At 40.4% G+C, this 27,660-nt stretch overlaps 12 non-coding genes across 12 annotated transcripts; all 12 read right to left on the minus strand.

The window, feature by feature from the left end:
* Positions 1 to 3,549: 3,549 nt before the first annotated feature.
* trnav-aac (transfer RNA valine (anticodon AAC)) lies at positions 3,550 to 3,622 on the minus strand. Its single transcript has one exon. It is a non-coding gene; the product is annotated as a tRNA-Val (tRNA).
* A 1,977-nt stretch (positions 3,623 to 5,599) lies between these two features.
* Positions 5,600 to 5,672, minus strand: trnav-aac (transfer RNA valine (anticodon AAC)). The gene has a single exon. It is a non-coding gene; the product is annotated as a tRNA-Val (tRNA).
* A 1,951-nt stretch (positions 5,673 to 7,623) lies between these two features.
* On the minus strand, positions 7,624 to 7,697 carry trnav-aac (transfer RNA valine (anticodon AAC)). The gene has a single exon. It is a non-coding gene; the product is annotated as a tRNA-Val (tRNA).
* A 1,977-nt stretch (positions 7,698 to 9,674) lies between these two features.
* On the minus strand, positions 9,675 to 9,747 carry trnav-aac (transfer RNA valine (anticodon AAC)). Its single transcript has one exon. It is a non-coding gene; the product is annotated as a tRNA-Val (tRNA).
* Positions 9,748 to 11,724: 1,977 nt separating this feature from the next.
* On the minus strand, positions 11,725 to 11,797 carry trnav-aac (transfer RNA valine (anticodon AAC)). Its single transcript has one exon. It is a non-coding gene; the product is annotated as a tRNA-Val (tRNA).
* A 1,977-nt stretch (positions 11,798 to 13,774) lies between these two features.
* On the minus strand, positions 13,775 to 13,847 carry trnav-aac (transfer RNA valine (anticodon AAC)). The gene has a single exon. It is a non-coding gene; the product is annotated as a tRNA-Val (tRNA).
* Positions 13,848 to 15,824: 1,977 nt separating this feature from the next.
* On the minus strand, positions 15,825 to 15,897 carry trnav-aac (transfer RNA valine (anticodon AAC)). Its single transcript has one exon. It is a non-coding gene; the product is annotated as a tRNA-Val (tRNA).
* Positions 15,898 to 17,874: 1,977 nt separating this feature from the next.
* Positions 17,875 to 17,947, minus strand: trnav-aac (transfer RNA valine (anticodon AAC)). Its single transcript has one exon. It is a non-coding gene; the product is annotated as a tRNA-Val (tRNA).
* A 1,978-nt stretch (positions 17,948 to 19,925) lies between these two features.
* On the minus strand, positions 19,926 to 19,998 carry trnav-aac (transfer RNA valine (anticodon AAC)). Its single transcript has one exon. It is a non-coding gene; the product is annotated as a tRNA-Val (tRNA).
* A 1,977-nt stretch (positions 19,999 to 21,975) lies between these two features.
* Positions 21,976 to 22,048, minus strand: trnav-aac (transfer RNA valine (anticodon AAC)). The gene has a single exon. It is a non-coding gene; the product is annotated as a tRNA-Val (tRNA).
* A 1,976-nt stretch (positions 22,049 to 24,024) lies between these two features.
* trnav-aac (transfer RNA valine (anticodon AAC)) lies at positions 24,025 to 24,097 on the minus strand. Its single transcript has one exon. It is a non-coding gene; the product is annotated as a tRNA-Val (tRNA).
* A 1,977-nt stretch (positions 24,098 to 26,074) lies between these two features.
* Positions 26,075 to 26,147, minus strand: trnav-aac (transfer RNA valine (anticodon AAC)). The gene has a single exon. It is a non-coding gene; the product is annotated as a tRNA-Val (tRNA).
* Positions 26,148 to 27,660: the final 1,513 nt, after the last annotated feature.

Consider the following 27,660-nt stretch of genomic DNA (forward strand, 5'->3'; position numbering starts at 1 on the left):
TCAGAGGGCAGTGGATGCTCAGTCATTGAGTAGATTCAAGAATTTGGGAGTCCTTTTACACAGAATACAGAAATTAACGTTTGTGAGCTCATCCTTTATATTGAGCGGTTTCTCGTCCTTCAATCGGTGTCAGCTTTCGCCCAGCTGTTACTTCACAGCACAACTTCTTTGTAAGTTCGAACTCTGTCTCACCGCGGGCGCAGTCTGGGCTTTTTTCAATCCTCTTCAACACCGAAACACATTAAAGCAGTGATTTTAATTTAGCAGTGTGATATTTTTTGAGGCACCATTAAATGATTCAATAACGTATTCCTATCAGTATCGCGAGCTGGGTTCGATTCCCGGTTAGGGAAGAAATTTTGAAATCACCGTTTCTTATTCATGAATGCGATGTAATTTTATTAAATTAATTACATGCATCTAATGTGAATAAATAAGAACTGCTTTAATCACCATTAATTAACCGGTAACTTTATTTTGCAGAATGAAAGACATGATAATATGGTTACTGAGGGACAGTCGAAACTTCATTCATTTATTTTGCTCTTTGCATCTCCTGAACTGATAACTCATATCTCATTTTACACATTGCATTTTAGGAGAATGGTTTAAAATGTTCATTGCTTGAGAGAGCAGCGATCTGGGGCAACATTTGTAAAATTTAACGGGACCGGCTACTTCACAGAAAAAACCTATTCTCTCACATGATGTTTTCAGACCACACACTGACCGATCTTTGCTCGGCCCCAAGTGGATGATCTGATATTTGCCCGCGTTGAACTCCATTAATCACTGGTCAGGGGAGATTTAATAGAGGTGATCAAAATTATGGGGGAAACAGTTTCCACTGGCAGGAGTGTCAGCAGGGCTATGGGGGAAGAGCAGCGGAGTGGGACTGATTGGATAGCTCTTTCAAAGATGCATCATGAATTGCTCATTGTAACCTGCGATTGATAGCTTTTAGTCAACCAACGGTATTAAGGAATCATTGAAGTCTGTGAGACACTTCATAATTGTTTCTATTATCATTAATCAACCCACAACATTTTGTTGCACACTGCAGGAATTGCTAACATGTATACCGGATGACAGTCAAACTTTAATAACTTGTTATAGAATCATAGAAAATTACCTGAACCCCTGAGGTTAATGAAGGGAATTTTAATGGTTGAGTTCCGTATACACCTTGGAATTCTGGAAAACATGGTTTGTTGTTTGCAGCAACGCGGCTTCGATCTGCTGTTGTGAACCGAAGTAAAGCTGCAGGATCCTTGAATAATCTTTCACAATTCAACTGAAAGCAGCCGGATTGTGTAGCTTTGAGAGGGGCTGTCTGCACGGTCAGGGCTGGAAACGGAAGTGAGCGAGCGACACCGTAGTGTTCTGTGTGTGTGCATAACTGTACAGAATAACACAACTGTAACAGGACTTTGTTACTTTGCATAACAAATGGGAATTGATCCATTTTTCTACGATTTAAATGAACATGATTTACAAAATGATTCCGCGCGGTTTCGAACCGGGGACTTTTCGCATGTTAGGCGAACGTGATAACCACTACACTACGGAAACGCTGGATAAAACAGTCGCCTTTTGTTATAAATCTATGAATCTCTGACGAAAGTTATTGAAGTTTGACTGTCACCCGGCAAACATGTTACAATTTCCTTCAGTGTGCAACACACATTTTTGTTGGTTTTAATACAATTATTAAGATTCTCACAGACTTCAATGGTCTTTGTCAGAACTGAAATCCCTGACTGGGAATCAAACCTGATTGTTTTCAATGATGATAGGACTGTCCAATGAGGAGAGATTGAGTAGATTGGGCCTATAATCTCTGGAGTTCAGAAGAACGAGAGGTGTTCTCATTGAAAGGTATAATTTTCTTGGAGGGCTTGAAAGGGTAGAAGCTGAGAGGTTGTTTCCCCTGGCTGGAGAGTCTAGAACTGGGGGGCAGAGTCTGAGGATTAGGGGCCGGCTATTTGAGACTCAGATGAGGAGGCATTTCTTCACTCAGAGGCTTGTGATCTTTGCAATTCTCAACCTCAGAGGGCAGTGGATGCTCAGTCATTGGGTATATACAAGGATTTGAGAGTCCTTTTACATAGAATACAGAAAGTTAACGTTTGTGAGCTCTTCCTTTATATTGAGCGGTGTCTCCTTCTTTAATCGGTGTCAGCTTTCGCTTGGCGGTTACTTCACAGCACCAACTTCTTTGTAAGTTCGAACTCTGTCTCACCGCGGGCGCAGTCTGGGCTTTTTTCAATCCCCTTCAACACCGAAACACATTAAAGCAGTGATTTTAATTTAGTAGTGTGATATTTTTCGAGGCACCATTAAATGATTCAATAATTTATTCCTATCAGTGTTGCAGGCTGGGTTCGATTCACGGTTAGGGAAGAAATTTTGATATCACCGTTTCTTATTCATGAATGCGATGTAATTTTATTAAATTAATTACATGCATCTAATGTGAATAAGTAAGAACTGCCTTAATCACCATTAATTAACCGGTAACTTTATTTTGCGGAATGAAAGACATAATAATATGGTTACTGAGGGACAGTCGAAACTTCATTCATTTATTTTGCTCTTTGCATCTCCTGAACTGTTAACCCATATCACATTTTACACATTGCATTTCAGGAGAATGGTTTAAAATGTTCATTGCTTGAGAGAGCAGCGATCTGGGGCAACATTTGTAAAATTTAACGGGACCGGCTATTTCACAGAAAAAACCGATTCTCTCACATGATGTTTTCAGACAACACACTGACTGATCTTTGCTAGGCCCCAAGTGGATGGTCTGACACTTGCCCGCGTTGAGCTCCATTATTCACTGGTCAGGGGAGATTTAATAGAGGTGATCAAAATTAAGGGGGAAACCGTTTCCACTGGCAGGAGTGTCAGCAGGGCTATGGGGGAAGAGCAGCGGAGTGGGACTGATTGGATTGCTCTTTCAAAGATGCAATATGAATTCCTCATTTTAACCTGCAATTGATAGATTTTAGTTAACCAACGGTATTAAGGGATCATTGAAGTCTGTGAGACACTTCATAACTGTTTCTATTATCATTAATCAACCCACAACATTTTGCTGCACACTGCAGGAATTGCTAACATGTATACCGGATGACAGTCAAACTTCAATAACTTTTTATAGATTCATAGAAAATTGCCTGAACCCCTGTGGTTAATGAAGGGAATTTTAATGGTTGAGTTCCGTATACACCTTGGAATTCTGGAAAACATGGTTTGTAGTTTGCAGAAACGGGGCTTAGATCTGCTGTTGTGAACCGAGGTAAAGCTGCAGGATCCTTGAATAATCTTTCACAATTCAACTGAAAGCAGCCGGAATGTGCAACTTTGAGAGGGGCTGTCTGCACGGTCAGGGCTGGAAACGGAAGTGAGCGAGCGAAACCGTAGTGTTCTGTGCGTGTGTACAACTGTACAGAATAACACAAATGTAACAGGACTTTGTTACATTGCATAACAAATGCGAATTGATCCATTTTTCTACGATTTAAATGAACATGATTTACAAAATGTTTCCGCCCGGTTTCGAACCGGGCACCTTTCGCGTGTTAGGCGAACGTGATAACCACTACACTACGGAAACGCTGGAGAAAACAGTCGCCTTTGGCTATAAATCTATGAATCTATGAAGAAAGTTATTTAAGTTTGACTGTCACCCAGCAAACATGTTACAATTTCCTTCAGTGTGCAACACACATTTTTGTTCGTTTTAATACAATTAATAAGATTCTCACAGACTTCAATTGTCTTTGTCAGAACTGAAATCCCTGACTGGGAATCAAACCTGATTGTTTTCAATGGTGATTGGATTGTCCTATGAGGAGAGATTGAGTAGATTGTGCCTATAATCTCTGGAGTTCAGAAGTACGAGATGTGTTGTCATTGAAAGGTACAATTTTCTTGGAGGGCATGAAACGGTAGAAGATGAGAGGTTGTTTCCCCTGGCTGGAGAGTCTCGAACTAGGAGGCAGAGTCTCAGGATAAGGGGCCGGCCATTTGAGACTCAGATGAGGAGACATTTCTTCACTCAGAGGCTTGTGAATCTTTGCAATTCTCAAACTCAGAGGGCAGTGGATGCTCAGTCATTGAGTATATTCAAGAATTTGGGAGTCCTTTTACACAGAATACAGAAATTAACGTTTGTGAGCTCATCCTTTATATTGAGCGGTTTCTCGTCCTTCAATCGGTGTCAGCTTTCGCCCAGCTGTTACTTCACAGCACCAACTTCTTTGTAAGTTCGAACTCTGTCTCACCGCGGGCGCAGTCTGGGCTTTTTTCAATCCCCTTCAACACCGAAACACATTAAAGCAGTGATTTTAATTTAGTAGTGTGATATTTTTCGAGGCACCATTAAATGATTCAATAATTTATTCCTATCAGTGTTGCAGGCTGGGTTCGATTCACGGTTAGGGAAGAAATTTTGATATCACCGTTTCTTATTCATGAATGCGATGTAATTTTATTAAATTAATTACATGCATCTAATGTGAATAAATAAGAACTGCTTTAATCACCATTAATTAACCGGTAACTTTATTTTGCGGAATGAAAGACATAATAATATGGTTACTGAGGGACAGTCGAAACTTCATTCATTTATTTTGCTCATTGCATCTCATGAACTGTTAACCCATATCTCATTTTACACATTGCATTTCAGGAGAATGGTTTAAAATGTTCATTGCTTGAGAGAGCAGCGATCTGGGGCAACATTTGTAAAATTTAACGGGACCGGCTATTTCACAGAAAAAACCGATTCTCTCACATGATGTTTTCAGACCACACACTGACTGATCTTTGCTAGGCCCCTAGTGGATGATCTGACACTTGCCCGCGTTGAGCTCCATTATTCACTGGACAGGGGAGATTTAATAGAGGTGATCAAAATTAAGGGGGAAACCGTTTCCACTGGCAGGAGTGTCAGCAGGGCTATGGGGGAAGAGCAGCGGAGTGGGACTGATTGGATAGCTCTTTCAAAGATGCAATATGAATTCATCATTTTAACCTGCAATTGATAGATTTTAGTTAACCAACGGTATTAAGGGATCATTGAAGTCTGTGAGACACTTCATAACTGTTTCTATTATCATTAATCAACCCACAACATTTTGTTGCACACTGCAGGAATTGCTAACATGTATACCGGATGACAGTCAAACTTCAATAACTTTTTATAGAATCATAGAAAATTGCCTGAACCCCTGTGGTTAATGAAGGGAATTTTAATGGTTGAGTTCCGTATACACCTTGGAATTCTGGAAAACGTGGTTTGTAGTTTGCAGAAACGGGGCTTAGATCTGCTGTTGTGAACCGAGGTAAAGCTGCAGGATCCTTGAATAATCTTTCACAATTCAACTGAAAGCAGCCGGAATGTGCAACTTTGAGAGGGGCTGTCTGCACGGTCAGGGCTGGAAACAGAAGTGAGCGAGCGAAACCGTAGTGTTCTGTGTGTGTGTACAACTGTACAGAATAACACAAATGTAACAGGACTTTGTTACATTGCATAACAAATGCGAATTGATCCATTTTTCTACGATTTAAATGAACATGATTTACAAAATGTTTCCGCTCGGTTTCGAACCGGGGACCTTTCACGTGTTAGGCGAATGTGATAACCACTACACTACGGAAACGCCGGATTAAACAGTCGCCTTTGCCTATAAATCTATGAATCTATGAAGAAAGTTATTTAAGTTTGACTGTCACCCAGCAAACATGTTACAATTTCCTTCAGTGTGCAACACACATTTTTGTTCGTTTTAATACAATTAATAAGATTCTCACAGACTTCAATTGTCTTTGTCAGAACTGAAATCCCTGACTGGGAATCAAACCTGATTGTATTCAATGATGATTGGATTGTCCTATGAGGAGAGATTGTGTAGATTGGGCCTATAATCTCTGGAGTTCAGAAGTACGAGATGTGTTGTCATTGAAAGGTACAATTTTCTTGGAGGGCATGAAACGGTAGAAGATGAGAGGTTGTTTCCCCTGGCTGGAGAGTCTCGAACTAGGAGGCAGAGTCTCAGGATAAGGGGCCGGCCATTTGAGACTCAGATGAGGAGACATTTCTTCACTCAGAGGCTTGTGAATCTTTGCAATTCTCAACCTCAGAGGGCAGTGGATGCTCAGTCATGGAGTATATTCAAGAATTTGGGAGTCCTTTTACACAGAATACAGAAATTAACGTTTGTGAGCTCATCCTTTATATTGAGCGGTTTCTCGTCCTTCAATCGGTGTCAGCTTTCACCCAGCTGTTACTTCACAGCACCAACTTCTTTGTAAGTTCGAACTCTGTCTCACCGCGGGCGCAGTCTGGGCTTTTTTCAATCCCCTTCAACACCGAAACACATTAAAGCAGTGATTTTAATTTAGTAGTGTGATATTTTTCGAGGCACCATTAAATGATTCAATAATTTATTCCTATCAGTGTTGCAGGCTGGGTTCGATTCACGGTTAGGGAAGAAATTTTGATATCACCGTTTCTTATTCATGAATGCGATGTAATTTTATTAAATTAATTACATGCATCTAATGTGAATAAATAAGAACTGCTTTAATCACCATTAATTAACCGGTAACTTTATTTTGCGGAATGAAAGACGTAATAATATGGTTACTGAGGGACAGTCGAAACTTCATTCATTTATTTTGCTCTTTGCATCTCCTGAACTGTTAACCCATATCTCATTTTACACATTGCATTTCAGGAGAATGGTTTAAAATGTTCATTGCTTGAGAGAGCAGCGATCTGGGGCAACATTTGTAAAATTTAACGGGACCGGCTATTTCACAGAAAAAACCGATTCTCTCACATGATGTTTTCAGGCCCCAAGTGGATGATCTGACACTTGCCCGCGTTGAGATCCATTTTTCACTGGTCAGGGGAGATTTAACAGAGGTGATCAAAATTAAGGGGGAAACCGTTTCCACTGGCAGGAGTGTCAGCAGGGCTATGGGGGAAGAGCAGCGGAGTGGGACTGATTGGTTGGCTCTTTCAAAGTTGCAATATGAATTCCTCATTTTAACCTGCAATTGATAGATTTTAGTTAACCAACGGTATTAAGGGATCATTGAAGTCTGTGAGACACTTCATAACTGTTTCTATTATCATTAATCAACCCACAACATTTTGTTGCACACTGCAGGAATTGCTAACATGTATACCGGATGACAGTCAAACTTCAATAACTTTTTATAGAATCATAGAAAATTGCCTGAACCCCTGTGGTTAATGAAGGGAATTTTAATGGTTGAGTTCCGTATACACCTTGGAATTCTGGAAAACATGGTTTGTAGTTTGCAGAAACGGGGCTTAGATCTGCTGTTGTGAACCGAGGTAAAGCTGCAGGATCCTTGAATAATCTTTCACAATTCAATTGAAAGCAGCCGGAATGTGCAACTTTGAGAGGGGCTGTCTGCACGGTCAGGGCTGCAAACGGAAGTGAGCGAGCGAAACCGTAGTGTTCTATGTGTGTGTACAACTGTACAGAATAACACAAATGTAACAGGACTTTGTTACATTGCATAACAAATGCGAATTGATCAATTTTTCTACGATTTAAATGAACATGATTAACAAAATATTCCCGCCCGGTTTCGAACCGGGGACCCTTTCGCGTGTTCGGCGAACGTGATAACCACTACACTACGGAAACGCTGGATAAAACAGTCGCCTTTGGCTATAAATCTATGAATCTATGAAGAAAGTTATTTAAGTTTGACTGTCACCCAGCAAACATGTTACAATTTCCTTCAGTGTGCAACACACATTTTTGTTCGTTTTAATACAATTAATAAGATTCTCACAGACTTCAATTGTCTTTGTCAGAACTGAAATCCCTGACTGGGAATCAAACCTGATTGTATTCAATGATGATTGGATTGTCCTATGAGGAGAGATTGAGTAGATTGGGCCTATAATCTCTGGAGTTCAGAAGTACGAGATGTGTTGTCATTGAAAGGTACAATTTTCTTGGAGGGCTTGAAAGGATAGAAGCTGAGAGGTTGTTTCCCCTGGCTGGAGAGTCTAGAACTGGGGGGCAGAGTCTGAGGATTAGGGGCCGGCTATTTGAGACTCAGATGAGGAGACATTTCTTCACTCAGAGGCTTGTGATCTTTGCAATTCTCAACCTCAGAGGGCAGTGGATGCTCAGTCATTGAGTATATTCAAGGATTTGAGAGTCCTTTTACATAGAATACAGAAAGTTAACTTTTGTGAGCTCTTCCTTTATATTGAGCGCTGTCTCCTTCTTTAATCGTTGTCAGCTTTCGCTTGGCGGTTACTTCGCAGCACCAACTTCTTTGTAAGTTCGAACTCTGTCTCACCGCGGGCGCAGTCTGGGCTTTTTTCAATCCCCTTCAACACCGAAACACATTAAAGCAGTGATTTTAATTTAGTAGTGTGATATTTTTCGAGGCACCATTAAATGATTCAATAATTTATTCCTATCAGTGTTGCAGGCTGGGTTCGATTCACGGTTAGGGAAGAAATTTTGATATCACCGTTTCTTATTCATGAATGCGATGTAATTTTATTAAATTAATTACATGCATCTAATGTGAATAAATAAGAACTGCTTTAATCACCATTAATTAACCGGTAACTTTATTTTGCGGAATGAAAGACATAATAATATGGTTACTGAGGGACAGTCGAAACTTCATTCATTTATTTTGCTCTTTGCATCTCCTGAACTGTTAACCCATATCTCATTTTACACATTGCATTTCAGGAGAATGGTTTAAAATGTTCATTGCTTGAGAGAGCAGCGATCTGGGGCAACATTTGTAACATTTAACGGGACCGGCTATTTCACAGAAAAAACCGATTCTCTCACATGATGTTTTCAGACCACACACTGACTGATCTTTGCTAGGCCCCAAGTGGATGATCTGACACTTGCCCGCGTTGAGCTCCATTATTCACTGGTCAGGGGAGATTTAATAGAGGTGATCAAAATTAAGGGGGAAACCGTTTCCACTGGCAGGAGTGTCAGCAGGGCTATGGGGGAAGAGCAGCGGAGTGGGACTGATTGGATAGCTCTTTCAAAGATGCAATATGAATTCCTCATTTTAACCTGCAATTGATAGATTTTAGTTAACCAACGGTATTAAGGGATCATTGAAGTCTGTGAGACACTTCATAACTGTTTCTATTATCATTAATCAACCCACAACATTTTGTTGCACACTGCAGGAATTGCTAACATGTATACCGGATGACAGTCAAACTTCAATAACTTTTTATAGAATCATAGAAAATTGCCTGAACCCCTGTGGTTAATGAAGGGAATTTTAATGGTTGAGTTCCGTATACACCTTGGAATTCTGGAAAACATGGTTTGTAGTTTGCAGAAACGGGGCTTAGATCTGCTGTTGTGAACCGAGGTAAAGCTGCAGGATCCTTGAATAATCTTTCACAATTCAACTGAAAGCAGCCGGAATGTGCAACTTTGAGAGGGGCTGTCTGCACGGTCAGGGCTGGAAATGGAAGTGAGCGAGCGAAACCGTAGTGTTCTGTGTGTGTGTACAACTGTACAGAATAACACAAATGTAACAGGACTTTGTTACATTGCATAACAAATGCGAATTGATCCATTTTTCTACGATTTAAATGAACATGATTTACAAAATGTTTCCGCCCGGTTTCGAACCGGGGACCTTTCGCGTGTTAGGCGAACGTGATAACCACTACACTACGGAAACGCTGGATAAAACAGTCGCCTTTGGCTATAAATTTATGAATCTATGAAGAAAGTTATTTAAGTTTGACTGTCACCCAGCAAACATGTTACAATTTCCTTCAGTGTGCAACACACATTTTTGTTCGTTTTAATACAATTAATAAGATTCTCACAGACTTCAATTGTCTTTGTCAGAACTGAAATCCCTGACTGGGAATCAAACCTGATTGTATTCAATGATGATTGGATTGTCCTATGAGGAGAGATTGAGTAGATTGGGCCTATAATCTCTGGAGTTCAGAAGTACGAGATGTGTTGTCATTGAAAGGTACAATTTTCTTGGAGGGCTTGAAAGGATAGAAGCTGAGAGGTTGTTTCCCCTGGCTGGAGAGTCTAGAACTGGGGGGCAGAGTCTGAGGATTAGGGGCCGGCTATTTGAGACTCAGATGAGGAGACATTTCTTCACTCAGAGGCTTGTGATCTTTGCAATTCTCAACCTCAGAGGGCAGTGGATGCTCAGTCATTGAGTATATTCAAGGATTTGAGAGTCCTTTTACATAGAATACAGAAAGTTAACTTTTGTGAGCTCTTCCTTTATATTGAGCGCTGTCTCCTTCTTTAATCGTTGTCAGCTTTCGCTTGGCAGTTACTTCGCAGCACCAACTTCTTTGTAAGTTCGAACTCTGTCTCACCGCGGGCGCAGTCTGGGCTTTTTTCAATCCCCTTCAACACCGAAACACATTAAAGCAGTGATTTTAATTTAGTAGTGTGATATTTTTCGAGGCACCATTAAATGATTCAATAATTTATTCCTATCAGTGTTGCAGGCTGGGTTCGATTCACGGTTAGGGAAGACATTTTGATATCACCGTTTCTTATTCATGAATGCGATGTAATTTTATTAAATTAATTACATGCATCTAATGTGAATAAATAAGAACTGCTTTAATCACCATTAATTAACCGGTAACTTTATTTTGCGGAATGAAAGACATAATAATATGGTTACTGAGGGACAGTCGAAACTTCATTCATTTATTTTGCTCTTTGCATCTCCTGAACTGTTAACCCATATCTCATTTTACACATTGCATTTCAGGAGAATGGTTTAAAATGTTCATTGCTTGAGAGAGCAGCGATCTGGGGCAACATTTGTAAAATTTAACGGGACCGGCTATTTCACAGAAAAAACCGATTCTCTCACATGATGTTTTCAGACCACACACTGACTGATCTTTGCTAGGCCCCAAGTGGATGATCTGACACTTGCCCGCGTTGAGCTCCATTATTCACTGGTCAGGGGAGATTTAATAGAGGTGATCAAAATTAAGGGGGAAACCGTTTCCACTGGCAGGAGTGTCAGCAGGGCTATGGGGGAAGAGCAGCGGAGTGGGACTGATTGGATAGCTCTTTCAAAGATGCAATATGAATTCCTCATTTTAACCTGCAATTGATAGATTTTAGTTAACCAACGGTATTAAGGGATCATTGAAGTCTGTGAGACACTTCATAACTGTTTCTATTATCATTAATCAACCCACAACATTTTGTTGCACACTGCAGGAATTGCTAACATGTATACCGGATGACAGTCAAACTTCAATAACTTTTTATAGAATCATAGAAAATTGCCTGAACCCCTGTGGTTAATGAAGGGAATTTTAATGGTTGAGTTCCGTATACACCTTGGAATTCTGGAAAACATGGTTTGTAGTTTGCAGAAACGGGGCTTAGATCTGCTGTTGTGAACCGAGGTAAAGCTGCAGGATCCTTGAATAATCTTTCACAATTCAACTGAAAGCAGCCGGAATGTGCAACTTTGAGAGGGGCTGTCTGCACGGTCAGGGCTGCAAACGGAAGTGAGCGAGCGAAACCGTAGTGTTCTGTGTGTGTGTACAACTGTACAGAATAACACAAATGTAACAGGACTTTGTTACATTGCATAACAAATGCGAATTGATCAATTTTTCTACGATTTAAATGAACATGATTTACAAAATATTTCCGCCCGGTTTCGAACCGGGGACCTTTCGCGTGTTAGGCGAACGTGATAACCACTACACTACGGAAACGCTGGATAAAACAGTCGCCTTTGGCTATAAATCTATGAATCTATGAAGAAAGTTATTTAAGTTTGACTGTCACCCAGCAAACATGTTACAATTTCCTTCAGCGTGCAACACACATTTTTGTTCGTTTTAATACAATTAATAAGATTCTCACAGACTTCAATTGTCTTTGTCAGAACTGAAATCCCTGACTGGGAATCAAACCTGATTGTATTCAATGATGATTGGATTGTCCTATGAGGAGAGATTGAGTAGATTGGGCCTATAATCTCTGGAGTTCAGAAGTACGAGATGTGTTGTCATTGAAAGGTACAATTTTCTTGGTGGGCTTGAAAGGATAGAAGCTGAGAGGTTGTTTCCCCTGGCTGGAGAGTCTAGAACTGGGGGGCAGAGTCTGAGGATTAGGGGCCGGCTATTTGAGACTCAGATGAGGAGACATTTCTTCACTCAGAGGCTTGTGATCTTTGCAATTCTCAACCTCAGAGGGCAGTGGATGCTCAGTCATTGAGTATATTCAAGGGTTTGAGAGTCCTTTTACATAGAATACAGAAAGTTAACATTTGTGAGCTCTTCCTTTATATTGAGCGCTGTCTCCTTCTTTAATCGTTGTCAGCTTTCGCTTGGCGGTTACTTCGCAGCACCAACTTCTTTGTAAGTTCGAACTCTGTCTCACCGCGGGCGCAGTCTGGGCTTTTTTCAATCCCCTTCAACACCGAAACACATTAAAGCAGTGATTTTAATTTAGTAGTGTGATATTTTTCGAGGCACCATTAAATGATTCAATAATTTATTCCTATCAGTGTTGCAGGCTGGGTTCGATTCACGGTTAGGGAAGACATTTTGATATCACCGTTTCTTATTCATGAATGCGATGTAATTTTATTAAATTAATTACATGCATCTAATGTGAATAAATAAGAACTGCTTTAATCACCATTAATTAACCGGTAACTTTATTTTGCGGAATGAAAGACATAATAATATGGTTACTGAGGGACAGTCGAAACTTCATTCATTTATTTTGCTCTTTGCATCTCCTGAACTGTTAACCCATATCTCATTTTACACATTGCATTTCAGGAGAATGGTTTAAAATGTTCATTGCTTGAGAGAGCAGCGATCTGGGGCAACATTTGTAAAATTTAACGGGACCGGCTATTTCACAGAAAAAACCGATTCTCTCACATGATGTTTTCAGACCACACACTGACTGATCTTTGCTAGGCCCCAAGTGGATGATCTGACACTTGCCCGCGTTGAGCTCCATTATTCACTGGTCAGGGGAGATTTAATAGAGGTGATCAAAATTAAGGGGGAAACCGTTTCCACTGGCAGGAGTGTCAGCAGGGCTATGGGGGAAGAGCAGCGGAGTGGGACTGATTGGATAGCTCTTTCAAAGATGCAATATGAATTCCTCATTTTAACCTGCAATTGATAGATTTTAGTTAACCAACGGTATTAAGGGATCATTGAAGTCTGTGAGACACTTCATAACTGTTTCTATTATCATTAATCAACCCACAACATTTTGTTGCACACTGCAGGAATTGCTAACATGTATACCGGATGACAGTCAAACTTCAATAACTTTTTATAGAATCATAGAAAATTGCCTGAACCCCTGTGGTTAATGAAGGGAATTTTAATGGTTGAGTTCCGTATACACCTTGGAATTCTGGAAAACATGGTTTGTAGTTTGCAGAAACGGGGCTTAGATCTGCTGTTGTGAACCGAGGTAAAGCTGCAGGATCCTTGAATAATCTTTCACAATTCAACTGAAAGCAGCCGGAATGTGGAACTTTGAGAGGGGCTGTCTGCACGGTCAGGGCTGCAAACGGAAGTGAGCGAGCGAAACCGTAGTGTTCTGTGTGTGTGTACAACTGTACAAAATAACACAAATGTAACAGGACTTTGTTACATTGCATAACAAATGCGAATTGATCCATTTTTCTACGATTTAAATGAACATGATTTACAAAATGTTTCCGCCCGGTTTCGAACCGGGGACCTTTCGCGTGTTAGGCGAACGTGATAACCACTACACTACGGAAACGCTGGATAAAACAGTCGCCTTTGGCTATAAATCTATGAATCTATGAAGAAACTTATTTAAGTTTGACTGTCACCCAGCAAACATGTTACAATTTCCTTCAGTGTGCAACACACATTTTTGTTCGTTTTAATACAATTAATAAGATTCTCACAGACATCAATTGTCTTTGTCAGAACTGAAATCCCTGACTGGGAATCAAACCTGATTGTTTTCAATGATGATTGGATTGTCCTATGAGGAGAGATTGAGTAGAGTGGGCCTATAATCTCTGGAGTTCAGAAGTACGAGATGTGTTGTCATTGAAAGGTACAATTTTCTTGGAGGGCTTGAAAGGATAGAAGCTGAGAGGTTGTTTCCCCTGGCTGGAGAGTCTAGAACTGGGGGGCAGAGTCTGAGGATTAGGGGCCGGCTATTTGAGACTCAGATGAGGAGACATTTCTTCACTCAGAGGCTTGTGATCTTTGCAATTCTCAACCTCAGAGGGCAGTGGATGCTCAGTCATTGAGTATATTCAAGGATTTGAGAGTCCTTTTACATAGAATACAGAAAGTTAACTTTTGTGAGCTCTTCCTTTATATTGAGCGCTGTCTCCTTCTTTAATCGTTGTCAGCTTTCGCTTGGCGGTTACTTCGCAGCACCAACTTCTTTGTAAGTTCGAACTCTGTCTCACCGCGGGCGCAGTCTGGGCTTTTTTCAATCCCCTTCAACACCGAAACACATTAAAGCAGTGATTTTAATTTAGTAGTGTGATATTTTTCGAGGCACCATTAAATGATTCAATAATTTATTCCTATCAGTGTTGCAGGCTGGGTTCGATTCCCGGTTAGGGAAGAAATTTTGATATCACCGTTTCTTATTCATGAATGCGATGTAATTTTATTAAATTAATTACATGCATCTAATGTGAATAAATAAGAACTGCTTTAATCACCATTAATTAACCGGTAACTTTATTTTGCGGAATGAAAGACATAATAATATGGTTACTGAGGGACAGTCGAAACTTCATTCATTTATTTTGCTCTTTGCATCTCCTGAACTGTTAACCCATATCTCATTTTACACATTGCATTTCAGGAGAATGGTTTAAAATGTTCATTGCTTGAGAGAGCAGCGATCTGGGGCAACATTTGTAAAATTTAACGGGACCGGCTATTTCACAGAAAAAACCGATTCTCTCACATGATGTTTTCAGACCACACACTGACTGATCTTTGCTAGGCCCCAAGTGGATGATCTGACACTTGCCCGCGTTGAGCTCCATTATTCACTGGTCAGGGGAGATTTAATAGAGGTGATCAAAATTAAGGGGGAAACCGTTTCCACTGGCAGGAGTGTCAGCAGGGCTATGGGGGAAGAGCAGCGGAGTGGGACTGATTGGATAGCTCTTTCAAAGATGCAATATGAATTCCTCATTTTAACCTGCAATTGATAGATTTTAGTTAACCAACGGTATTAAGGGATCATTGAAGTCTGTGAGACACTTCATAACTGTTTCTATTATCATTAATCAACCCACAACATTTTGTTGCACACTGCAGGAATTGCTAACATGTATACCGGATGACAGTCAAACTTCAATAACTTTTTATAGAATCATAGAAAATTGCCTGAACCCCTGTGGTTAATGAAGGGAATTTTAATGGTTGAGTTCCGTATACACCTTGGAATTCTGGAAAACATGGTTTGTAGTTTGCAGAAACGGGGCTTAGATCTGCTGTTGTGAACCGAGGTAAAGCTGCAGGATCCTTGAATAATCTTTCACAATTCAACTGAAAGCAGCCGGAATGTGCAACTTTGAGAGGGGCTGTCTGCACGGTCAGGGCTGGAAACGGAAGTGAGCGAGCGAAACCGTAGTGTTCTGTGTGTGTGTACAACTGTACAGAATAACACAAATGTAACAGGACTTTGTTACATTGCATAACAAATGCGAATTGATCCATTTTTCTACGATTTAAATGAACATGATTTACAAAATGTTTCCGCCCGGTTTCGAACCGGGGACCTTTCGCGTGTTAGGCGAACGTGATAACCACTACACTACGGAAACGCTGGATAAAACAGTCGCCTTTGGCTATAAATCTATGAATCTATGAAGAAACTTATTTAAGTTTGACTGTCACCCAGCAAACATGTTACAATTTCCTTCAGTGTGCAACACACATTTTTGTTCGTTTTAATACAATTAATAAGATTCTCACAGACATCAATTGTCTTTGTCAGAACTGAAATCCCTGACTGGGAATCAAACCTGATTGTTTTCAATGATGATTGGATTGTCCTATGAGGAGAGATTGAGTAGAGTGGGCCTATAATCTCTGGAGTTCAGAAGTACGAGATGTGTTGTCATTGAAAGGTACAATTTTCTTGGAGGGCTTGAAAGGATAGAAGCTGAGAGGTTGTTTCCCCTGGCTGGAGAGTCTAGAACTGGGGGGCAGAGTCTGAGGATTAGGGGCCGGCTATTTGAGACTCAGATGAGGAGACATTTCTTCACTCAGAGGCTTGTGATCTTTGCAATTCTCAACCTCAGAGGGCAGTGGATGCTCAGTCATTGAGTATATTCAAGGATTTGAGAGTCCTTTTACATAGAATACAGAAAGTTAACTTTTGTGAGCTCTTCCTTTATATTGAGCGCTGTCTCCTTCTTTAATCGTTGTCAGCTTTCGCTTGGCGGTTACTTCGCAGCACCAACTTCTTTGTAAGTTCGAACTCTGTCTCATCGCGGGCGCAGTCTGGGCTTTTTTCAATCCCCTTCAACACCGAAACACATTAAAGCAGTGATTTTAATTTAGTAGTGTGATATTTTTCGAGGCACCATTAAATGATTCAATAATTTATTCCTATCAGTGTTGCAGGATGGGTTCGATTCCCGGTTAGGGAAGAAATTTTGATATCACCGTTTCTTATTCATGAATGCGATGTAATTTTATTAAATTAATTACATGCATCTAATGTGAATAAATAAGAACTGCTTTAATCACCATTAATTAACCGGTAACTTTATTTTGCGGAATGAAAGACATAATAATATGGTTACTGAGGGACAGTCGAAACTTCATTCATTTATTTTGCTCTTTGCATCTCCTGAACTGTTAACCCATATCTCATTTTACACATTGCATTTCAGGAGAATGGTTTAAAATGTTCATTGCTTGAGAGAGCAGCGATCTGGGGCAACATTTGTAAAATTTAACGGGACCGGCTATTTCACAGAAAAAACCGATTCTCTCACATGATGTTTTCAGACCACACACTGACTGATCTTTGCTAGGCCCCAAGTGGATGATCTGACACTTGCCCGCGTTGAGCTCCATTATTCACTGGTCAGGGGAGATTTAATAGAGGTGATCAAAATTAAGGGGGAAACCGTTTCCACTGGCAGGAGTGTCAGCAGGGCTATGGGGGAAGAGCAGCGGAGTGGGACTGATTGGATAGCTCTTTCAAAGATGCAATATGAATTCCTCATTTTAACCTGCAATTGATAGATTTTAGTTAACCAACGGTATTAAGGGATCATTGAAGTCTGTGAGACACTTCATAACTGTTTCTATTATCATTAATCAACCCACAACATTTTGTTGCACACTGCAGGAATTGCTAACATGTATACCGGATGACAGTCAAACTTCAATAACTTTTTATAGAATCATAGAAAATTGCCTGAACCCCTGTGGTTAATGAAGGGAATTTTAATGGTTGAGTTCCGTATACACCTTGGAATTCTGGAAAACATGGTTTGTAGTTTGCAGAAACGGGGCTTAGATCTGCTGTTGTGAACCGAGGTAAAGCTGCAGGATCCTTGAATAATCTTTCACAATTCAACTGAAAGCAGCCGGAATGTGCAACTTTGAGAGGGGCTGTCTGCACGGTCAGGGCTGGAAACGGAAGTGAGCGAGCGAAACCGTAGTGTTCTGTGTGTGTGTACAACTGTACAGAATAACACAAATGTAACAGGACTTTGTTACATTGCATAACAAATGCGAATTGATCCATTTTTCTACGATTTAAATGAACATGATTTACAAAATGTTTCCGCCCGGTTTCGAACCGGGGACCTTTCGCGTGTTAGGCGAACGTGATAACCACTACACTACGGAAACGCTGGATAAAACAGTCGCCTTTGGCTATAAATCTATGAATCTATGAAGAAACTTATTTAAGTTTGACTGTCACCCAGCAAACATGTTACAATTTCCTTCAGTGTGCAACACACATTTTTGTTCGTTTTAATACAATTAATAAGATTCTCACAGACATCAATTGTCTTTGTCAGAACTGAAATCCCTGACTGGGAATCAAACCTGATTGTTTTCAATGATGATTGGATTGTCCTATGAGGAGAGATTGAGTAGAGTGGGCCTATAATCTCTGGAGTTCAGAAGTACGAGATGTGTTGTCATTGAAAGGTACAATTTTCTTGGAGGGCTTGAAAGGATAGAAGCTGAGAGGTTGTTTCCCCTGGCTGGAGAGTCTAGAACTGGGGGGCAGAGTCTGAGGATTAGGGGCCGGCTATTTGAGACTCAGATGAGGAGACATTTCTTCACTCAGAGGCTTGTGATCTTTGCAATTCTCAACCTCAGAGGGCAGTGGATGCTCAGTCATTGAGTATATTCAAGGATTTGAGAGTCCTTTTACATAGAATACAGAAAGTTAACTTTTGTGAGCTCTTCCTTTATATTGAGCGCTGTCTCCTTCTTTAATCGTTGTCAGCTTTCGCTTGGCGGTTACTTCGCAGCACCAACTTCTTTGTAAGTTCGAACTCTGTCTCACCGCGGGCGCAGTCTGGGCTTTTTTCAATCCCCTTCAACACCGAAACACATTAAAGCAGTGATTTTAATTTAGTAGTGTGATATTTTTCGAGGCACCATTAAATGATTCAATAATTTATTCCTATCAGTGTTGCAGGCTGGGTTCGATTCCCGGTTAGGGAAGAAATTTTGATATCACCGTTTCTTATTCATGAATGCGATGTAATTTTATTAAATTAATTACATGCATCTAATGTGAATAAATAAGAACTGCTTTAATCACCATTAATTAACCGGTAACTTTATTTTGCGGAATGAAAGACATAATAATATGGTTACTGAGGGACAGTCGAAACTTCATTCATTTATTTTGCTCTTTGCATCTCCTGAACTGTTAACCCATATCTCATTTTACACATTGCATTTCAGGAGAATGGTTTAAAATGTTCATTGCTTGAGAGAGCAGCGATCTGGGGCAACATTTGTAAAATTTAACGGGACCGGCTATTTCACAGAAAAAACCGATTCTCTCACATGATGTTTTCAGACCACACACTGACTGATCTTTGCTAGGCCCCAAGTGGATGATCTGACACTTGCCCGCGTTGAGCTCCATTATTCACTGGTCAGGGGAGATTTAATAGAGGTGATCAAAATTAAGGGGGAAACCGTTTCCACTGGCAGGAGTGTCAGCAGGGCTATGGGGGGAAGAGCAGCGGAGTGGGACTGATTGGATAGCTCTTTCAAAGATGCAATATGAATTCCTCATTTTAACCTGCAATTGATAGATTTTAGTTAACCAACGGTATTAAGGGATCATTGAAGTCTGTGAGACACTTCATAACTGTTTCTATTATCATTAATCAACCCACAACATTTTGTTGCACACTGCAGGAATTGCTAACATGTATACCGGATGACAGTCAAACTTCAATAACTTTTTATAGAATCATAGAAAATTGCCTGAACCCCTGTGGTTAATGAAGGGAATTTTAATGGTTGAGTTCCGTATACACCTTGGAATTCTGGAAAACATGGTTTGTAGTTTGCAGAAACGGGGCTTAGATCTGCTGTTGTGAACCGAGGTAAAGCTGCAGGATCCTTGAATAATCTTTCACAATTCAACTGAAAGCAGCCGGAATGTGCAACTTTGAGAGGGGCTGTCTGCACGGTCAGGGCTGGAAACGGAAGTGAGCGAGCGAAACCGTAGTGTTCTGTGTGTGTGTACAACTGTACAGAATAACACAAATGTAACAGGACTTTGTTACATTGCATAACAAATGCGAATTGATCCATTTTTCTACGATTTAAATGAACATGATTTACAAAATGTTTCCGCCCGGTTTCGAACCGGGGACCTTTCGCGTGTTAGGCGAACGTGATAACCACTACACTACGGAAACGCTGGATAAAACAGTCGCCTTTGGCTATAAATCTATGAATCTATGAAGAAACTTATTTAAGTTTGACTGTCACCCAGCAAACATGTTACAATTTCCTTCAGTGTGCAACACACATTTTTGTTCGTTTTAATACAATTAATAAGATTCTCACAGACATCAATTGTCTTTGTCAGAACTGAAATCCCTGACTGGGAATCAAACCTGATTGTTTTCAATGATGATTGGATTGTCCTATGAGGAGAGATTGAGTAGATTGGGCCTATAATCTCTGGAGTTCAGAAGTACGAGATGTGTTGTCATTGAAAGGTACAATTTTCTTGGAGGGCTTGAAAGGATAGAAGCTGAGAGGTTGTTTCCCCTGGCTGGAGAGTCTAGAACTGGGGGGCAGAGTCTGAGGATTAGGGGCCGGCTATTTGAGACTCAGATGAGGAGACATTTCTTCACTCAGAGGCTTGTGATCTTTGCAATTCTCAACCTCAGAGGGCAGTGGATGCTCAGTCATTGAGTATATTCAAGGATTTGAGAGTCCTTTTACATAGAATACAGAAAGTTAACTTTTGTGAGCTCTTCCTTTATATTGAGCGCTGTCTCCTTCTTTAATCGTTGTCAGCTTTCGCTTGGCGGTTACTTCGCAGCACCAACTTCTTTGTAAGTTCGAACTCTGTCTCACCGCGGGCGCAGTCTGGGCTTTTTTCAATCCCCTTCAACACCGAAACACATTAAAGCAGTGATTTTAATTTAGTAGTGTGATATTTTTCGAGGCACCATTAAATGATTCAATAATTTATTCCTATCAGTGTTGCAGGATGGGTTCGATTCCCGGTTAGGGAAGAAATTTTGATATCACCGTTTCTTATTCATGAATGCGATGTAATTTTATTAAATTAATTACATGCATCTAATGTGAATAAATAAGAACTGCTTTAATCACCATTAATTAACCGGTAACTTTATTTTGCGGAATGAAAGACATAATAATATGGTTACTGAGGGACAGTCGAAACTTCATTCATTTATTTTGCTCTTTGCATCTCCTGAACTGTTAACCCATATCTCATTTTACACATTGCATTTCAGGAGAATGGTTTAAAATGTTCATTGCTTGAGAGAGCAGCGATCTGGGGCAACATTTGTAAAATTTAACGGGACCGGCTATTTCACAGAAAAAACCGATTCTCTCACATGATGTTTTCAGACCACACACTGACTGATCTTTGCTAGGCCCCAAGTGGATGATCTGACACTTGCCCGCGTTGAGCTCCATTATTCACTGGTCAGGGGAGATTTAATAGAGGTGATCAAAATTAAGGGGGAAACCGTTTCCACTGGCAGGAGTGTCAGCAGGGCTATGGGGGAAGAGCAGCGGAGTGGGACTGATTGGATAGCTCTTTCAAAGATGCAATATGAATTCCTCATTTTAACCTGCAATTGATAGATTTTAGTTAACCAACGGTATTAAGGGATCATTGAAGTCTGTGAGACACTTCATAACTGTTTCTATTATCATTAATCAACCCACAACATTTTGTTGCACACTGCAGGAATTGCTAACATGTATACCGGATGACAGTCAAACTTCAATAACTTTTTATAGAATCATAGAAAATTGCCTGAACCCCTGTGGTTAATGAAGGGAATTTTAATGGTTGAGTTCCGTATACACCTTGGAATTCTGGAAAACATGGTTTGTAGTTTGCAGAAACGGGGCTTAGATCTGCTGTTGTGAACCGAGGTAAAGCTGCAGGATCCTTGAATAATCTTTCACAATTCAACTGAAAGCAGCCGGAATGTGCAACTTTGAGAGGGTCTGTCTGCACGGTCAGGGCTGGAAACGGAAGTGAGCGAGCGAAACCGTAGTGTTCTGTGTGTGTGTACAACTGTACAGAATAACACAAATGTAACAGGACTTTGTTACATTGCATAACAAATGCGAATTGATCCATTTTTCTACGATTTAAATGAACATGATTTACAAAATGTTTCCGCCCGGTTTCGAACCGGGGACCTTTCGCGTGTTAGGCGAACGTGATAACCACTACACTACGGAAACGCTGGATAAAACAGTCGCCTTTGGCTATAAATCTGTGAATCTATGAAGAAACTTATTTAAGTTTGACTGTCACCCAGCAAACATGTTACAATTTCCTTCAGTGTGCAACACACATTTTTGTTCGTTTTAATACAATTAATAAGATTCTCACAGACATCAATTGTCTTTGTCAGAACTGAAATCCCTGACTGGGAATCAAACCTGATTGTTTTCAATGATGATTGGATTGTCCTATGAGGAGAGATTGAGTAGAGTGGGCCTATAATCTCTGGAGTTCAGAAGTACGAGATGTGTTGTCATTGAAAGGTACAATTTTCTTGGAGGGCTTGAAAGGATAGAAGCTGAGAGGTTGTTTCCCCTGGCTGGAGAGTCTAGAACTGGGGGGCAGAGTCTGAGGATTAGGGGCCGGCTATTTGAGACTCAGATGAGGAGACATTTCTTCACTCAGAGGCTTGTGATCTTTGCAATTCTCAACCTCAGAGGGCAGTGGATGCTCAGTCATTGAGTATATTCAAGGATTTGAGAGTCCTTTTACATAGAATACAGAAAGTTAACTTTTGTGAGCTCTTCCTTTATATTGAGCGCTGTCTCCTTCTTTAATCGTTGTCAGCTTTCGCTTGGCGGTTACTTCGCAGCACCAACTTCTTTGTAAGTTCGAACTCTGTCTCACCGCGGGCGCAGTCTGGGCTTTTTTCAATCCCCTTCAACACCGAAACACATTAAAGCAGTGATTTTAATTTAGTAGTGTGATATTTTTCGAGGCACCATTAAATGATTCAATAATTTATTCCTATCAGTGTTGCAGGCTGGGTTCGATTCCCGGTTAGGGAAGAAATTTTGATATCACCGTTTCTTATTCATGAATGCGATGTAATTTTATTAAATTAATTACATGCATCTAATGTGAATAAATAAGAACTGCTTTAATCACCATTAATTAACCGGTAACTTTATTTGCGGAATGAAAGACATAATAATATGGTTACTGAGGGACAGTCGAAACTTCATTCATTTATTTTGCTCTTTGCATCTCCTGAACTGTTAACCCATATCTCATTTTACACATTGCATTTCAGGAGAATGGTTTAAAATGTTCATTGCTTGAGAGAGCAGCGATCTGGGGCAACATTTGTAAAATTTAACGGGACCGGCTATTTCACAGAAAAAACCGATTCTCTCACATGATGTTTTCAGACCACACACTGACTGATCTTTGCTAGGCCCCAAGTGGATGATCTGACACTTGCCCGCGTTGAGCTCCATTATTCACTGGTCAGGGGAGATTTAATAGAGGTGATCAAAATTAAGGGGGAAACCGTTTCCACTGGCAGGAGTGTCAGCAGGGCTATGGGGGAAGAGCAGCGGAGTGGGACTGATTGGATAGCTCTTTCAAAGATGCAATATGAATTCCTCATTTTAACCTGCAATTGATAGATTTTAGTTAACCAACGGTATTAAGGGATCATTGAAGTCTGTGAGACACTTCATAACTGTTTCTATTATCATTAATCAACCCACAACATTTTGTTGCACACTGCAGGAATTGCTAACATGTATACCGGATGACAGTCAAACTTCAATAACTTTTTATAGAATCATAGAAAATTGCCTGAACCCCTGTGGTTAATGAAGGGAATTTTAATGGTTGAGTTCCGTATACACCTTGGAATTCTGGAAAACATGGTTTGTAGTTTGCAGAAACGGGGCTTAGATCTGCTGTTGTGAACCGAGGTAAAGCTGCAGGATCCTTGAATAATCTTTCACAATTCAACTGAAAGCAGCCGGAATGTGCAACTTTGAGAGGGGCTGTCTGCACGGTCAGGGCTGGAAACGGAAGTGAGCGAGCGAAACCGTAGTGTTCTGTGTGTGTGTACAACTGTACAGAATAACACAAATGTAACAGGACTTTGTTACATTGCATAACAAATGCGAATTGATCCATTTTTCTACGATTTAAATGAACATGATTTACAAAATGTTTCCGCCCGGTTTCGAACCGGGGACCTTTCGCGTGTTAGGCGAACGTGATAACCACTACACTACGGAAACGCTGGATAAAACAGTCGCCTTTGGCTATAAATCTATGAATCTATGAAGAAACTTATTTAAGTTTGACTGTCACCCAGCAAACATGTTACAATTTCCTTCAGTGTGCAACACACATTTTTGTTCGTTTTAATACAATTAATAAGATTCTCACAGACATCAATTGTCTTTGTCAGAACTGAAATCCCTGACTGGGAATCAAACCTGATTGTTTTCAATGATGATTGGATTGTCCTATGAGGAGAGATTGAGTAGATTGGGCCTATAATCTCTGGAGTTCAGAAGTACGAGATGTGTTGTCATTGAAAGGTACAATTTTCTTGGAGGGCTTGAAAGGATAGAAGCTGAGAGGTTGTTTCCCCTGGCTGGAGAGTCTAGAACTGGGGGGCAGAGTCTGAGGATTAGGGGCCGGCTATTTGAGATTCAGATGAGGAGACATTTCTTCACTCAGAGGCTTGTGATCTTTGCAATTCTCAACCTCAGAGGGCAGTGGATGCTCAGTCATTGAGTATATTCAAGGATTTGAGAGTCCTTTTACATAGAATACAGAAAGTTAACTTTTGTGAGCTCTTCCTTTATATTGAGCGCTGTCTCCTTCTTTAATCGTTGTCAGCTTTCGCTTGGCGGTTACTTCGCAGCACCAACTTCTTTGTAAGTTCGAACTCTGTCTCACCGCGGGCGCAGTCTGGGCTTTTTTCAATCCCCTTCAACACCGAAACACATTAAAGCAGTGATTTTAATTTAGTAGTGTGATATTTTTCGAGGCACCATTAAATGATTCAATAATTTATTCCTATCAGTGTTGCAGGATGGGTTCGATTCCCGGTTAGGGAAGAAATTTTGATATCACCGTTTCTTATTCATGAATGCGATGTAATTTTATTAAATTAATTACATGCATCTAATGTGAATAAATAAGAACTGCTTTAATCACCATTAATTAACCGGTAACTTTATTTTGCGGAATGAAAGACATAATAATATGGTTACTGAGGGACAGTCGAAACTTCATTCATTTATTTTGCTCTTTGCATCTCCTGAACTGTTAACCCATATCTCATTTTACACATTGCATTTCAGGAGAATGGTTTAAAATGTTCATTGCTTGAGAGAGCAGCGATCTGGGGCAACATTTGTAAAATTTAACGGGACCGGCTATTTCACAGAAAAAACCGATTCTCTCACATGATGTTTTCAGACCACACACTGACTGATCTTTGCTAGGCCCCAAGTGGATGATCTGACACTTGCCCGCGTTGAGCTCCATTATTCACTGGTCAGGGGAGATTTAATAGAGGTGATCAAAATTAAGGGGGAAACCGTTTCCACTGGCAGGAGTGTCAGCAGGGCTATGGGGGAAGAGCAGCGGAGTGGGACTGATTGGATAGCTCTTTCAAAGATGCAATATGAATTCCTCATTTTAACCTGCAATTGATAGATTTTAGTTAACCAACGGTATTAAGGGATCATTGAAGTCTGTGAGACACTTCATAACTGTTTCTATTATCATTAATCAACCCACAACATTTTGTTGCACACTGCAGGAATTGCTAACATGTATACCGGATGACAGTCAAACTTCAATAACTTTTTATAGAATCATAGAAAATTGCCTGAACCCCTGTGGTTAATGAAGGGAATTTTAATGGTTGAGTTCCGTATACACCTTGGAATTCTGGAAAACATGGTTTGTAGTTTGCAGAAACGGGGCTTAGATCTGCTGTTGTGAACCGAGGTAAAGCTGCAGGATCCTTGAATAATCTTTCACAATTCAACTGAAAGCAGCCGGAATGTGCAACTTTGAGAGGGGCTGTCTGCACGGTCAGGGCTGGAAACGGAAGTGAGCGAGCGAAACCGTAGTGTTCTGTGTGTGTGTACAACTGTACAGAATAACACAAATGTAACAGGACTTTGTTACATTGCATAACAAATGCGAATTGATCCATTTTTCTACGATTTAAATGAACATGATTTACAAAATGTTTCCGCCCGGTTTCGAACCGGGGACCTTTCGCGTGTTAGGCGAACGTGATAACCACTACACTACGGAAACGCTGGATAAAACAGTCGCCTTTGGCTATAAATCTATGAATCTATGAAGAAACTTATTTAAGTTTGACTGTCACCCAGCAAACATGTTACAATTTCCTTCAGTGTGCAACACACATTTTTGTTCGTTTTAATACAATTAATAAGATTCTCACAGACATCAATTGTCTTTGTCAGAACTGAAATCCCTGACTGGGAATCAAACCTGATTGTTTTCAATGATGATTGGATTGTCCTATGAGGAGAGATTGAGTAGATTGGGCCTATAATCTCTGGAGTTCAGAAGTACGAGATGTGTTGTCATTGAAAGGTACAATTTTCTTGGAGGGCTTGAAAGGATAGAAGCTGAGAGGTTGTTTCCCCTGGCTGGAGAGTCTAGAACTGGGGGGCAGAGTCTGAGGATTAGGGGCCGGCTATTTGAGACTCAGATGAGGAGACATTTCTTCACTCAGAGGCTTGTGATCTTTGCAATTCTCAACCTCAGAGGGCAGTGGATGCTCAGTCATTGAGTATATTCAAGGATTTGAGAGTCCTTTTACATAGAATACAGAAAGTTAACTTTTGTGAGCTCTTCCTTTATATTGAGCGCTGTCTCCTTCTTTAATCGTTGTCAGCTTTCGCTTGGCGGTTACTTCGCAGCACCAACTTCTTTGTAAGTTCGAACTCTGTCTCACCGCGGGCGCAGTCTGGGCTTTTTTCAATCCCCTTCAACACCGAAACACATTAAAGCAGTGATTTTAATTTAGTAGTGTGATATTTTTCGAGGCACCATTAAATGATTCAATAATTTATTCCTATCAGTGTTGCAGGCTGGGTTCGATTCCCGGTTAGGGAAGAAATTTTGATATCACCGTTTCTTATTCATGAATGCGATGTAATTTTATTAAATTAATTACATGCATCTAATGTGAATAAATAAGAACTGCTTTAATCACCATTAATTAACCGGTAACTTTATTTTGCGGAATGAAAGACATAATAATATGGTTACTGAGGGACAGTCGAAACTTCATTCATTTATTTTGCTCTTTGCATCTCCTGAACTGTTAACCCATATCTCATTTTACACATTGCATTTCAGGAGAATGGTTTAAAATGTTCATTGCTTGAGAGAGCAGCGATCTGGGGCAACATTTGTAAAATTTAACGGGACCGGCTATTTCACAGAAAAAACCGATTCTCTCACATGATGTTTTCAGACCACACACTGACTGATCTTTGCTAGGCCCCAAGTGGATGATCTGACACTTGCCCGCGTTGAGCTCCATTATTCACTGGTCAGGGGAGATTTAATAGAGGTGATCAAAATTAAGGGGGAAACCGTTTCCACTGGCAGGAGTGTCAGCAGGGCTATGGGGGAAGAGCAGCGGAGTGGGACTGATTGGATAGCTCTTTCAAAGATGCAATATGAATTCCTCATTTTAACCTGCAATTGATAGATTTTAGTTAACCAACGGTATTAAGGGATCATTGAAGTCTGTGAGACACTTCATAACTGTTTCTATTATCATTAATCA

This window comes from Somniosus microcephalus, unplaced genomic scaffold, assembly GCF_052327205.1.
Source record: "Somniosus microcephalus isolate GS21.2 unplaced genomic scaffold, FLI_Smic_1.0 unresolved_chr4, whole genome shotgun sequence".
Lineage (NCBI taxonomy): Eukaryota > Metazoa > Chordata > Chondrichthyes > Squaliformes > Somniosidae > Somniosus > Somniosus microcephalus.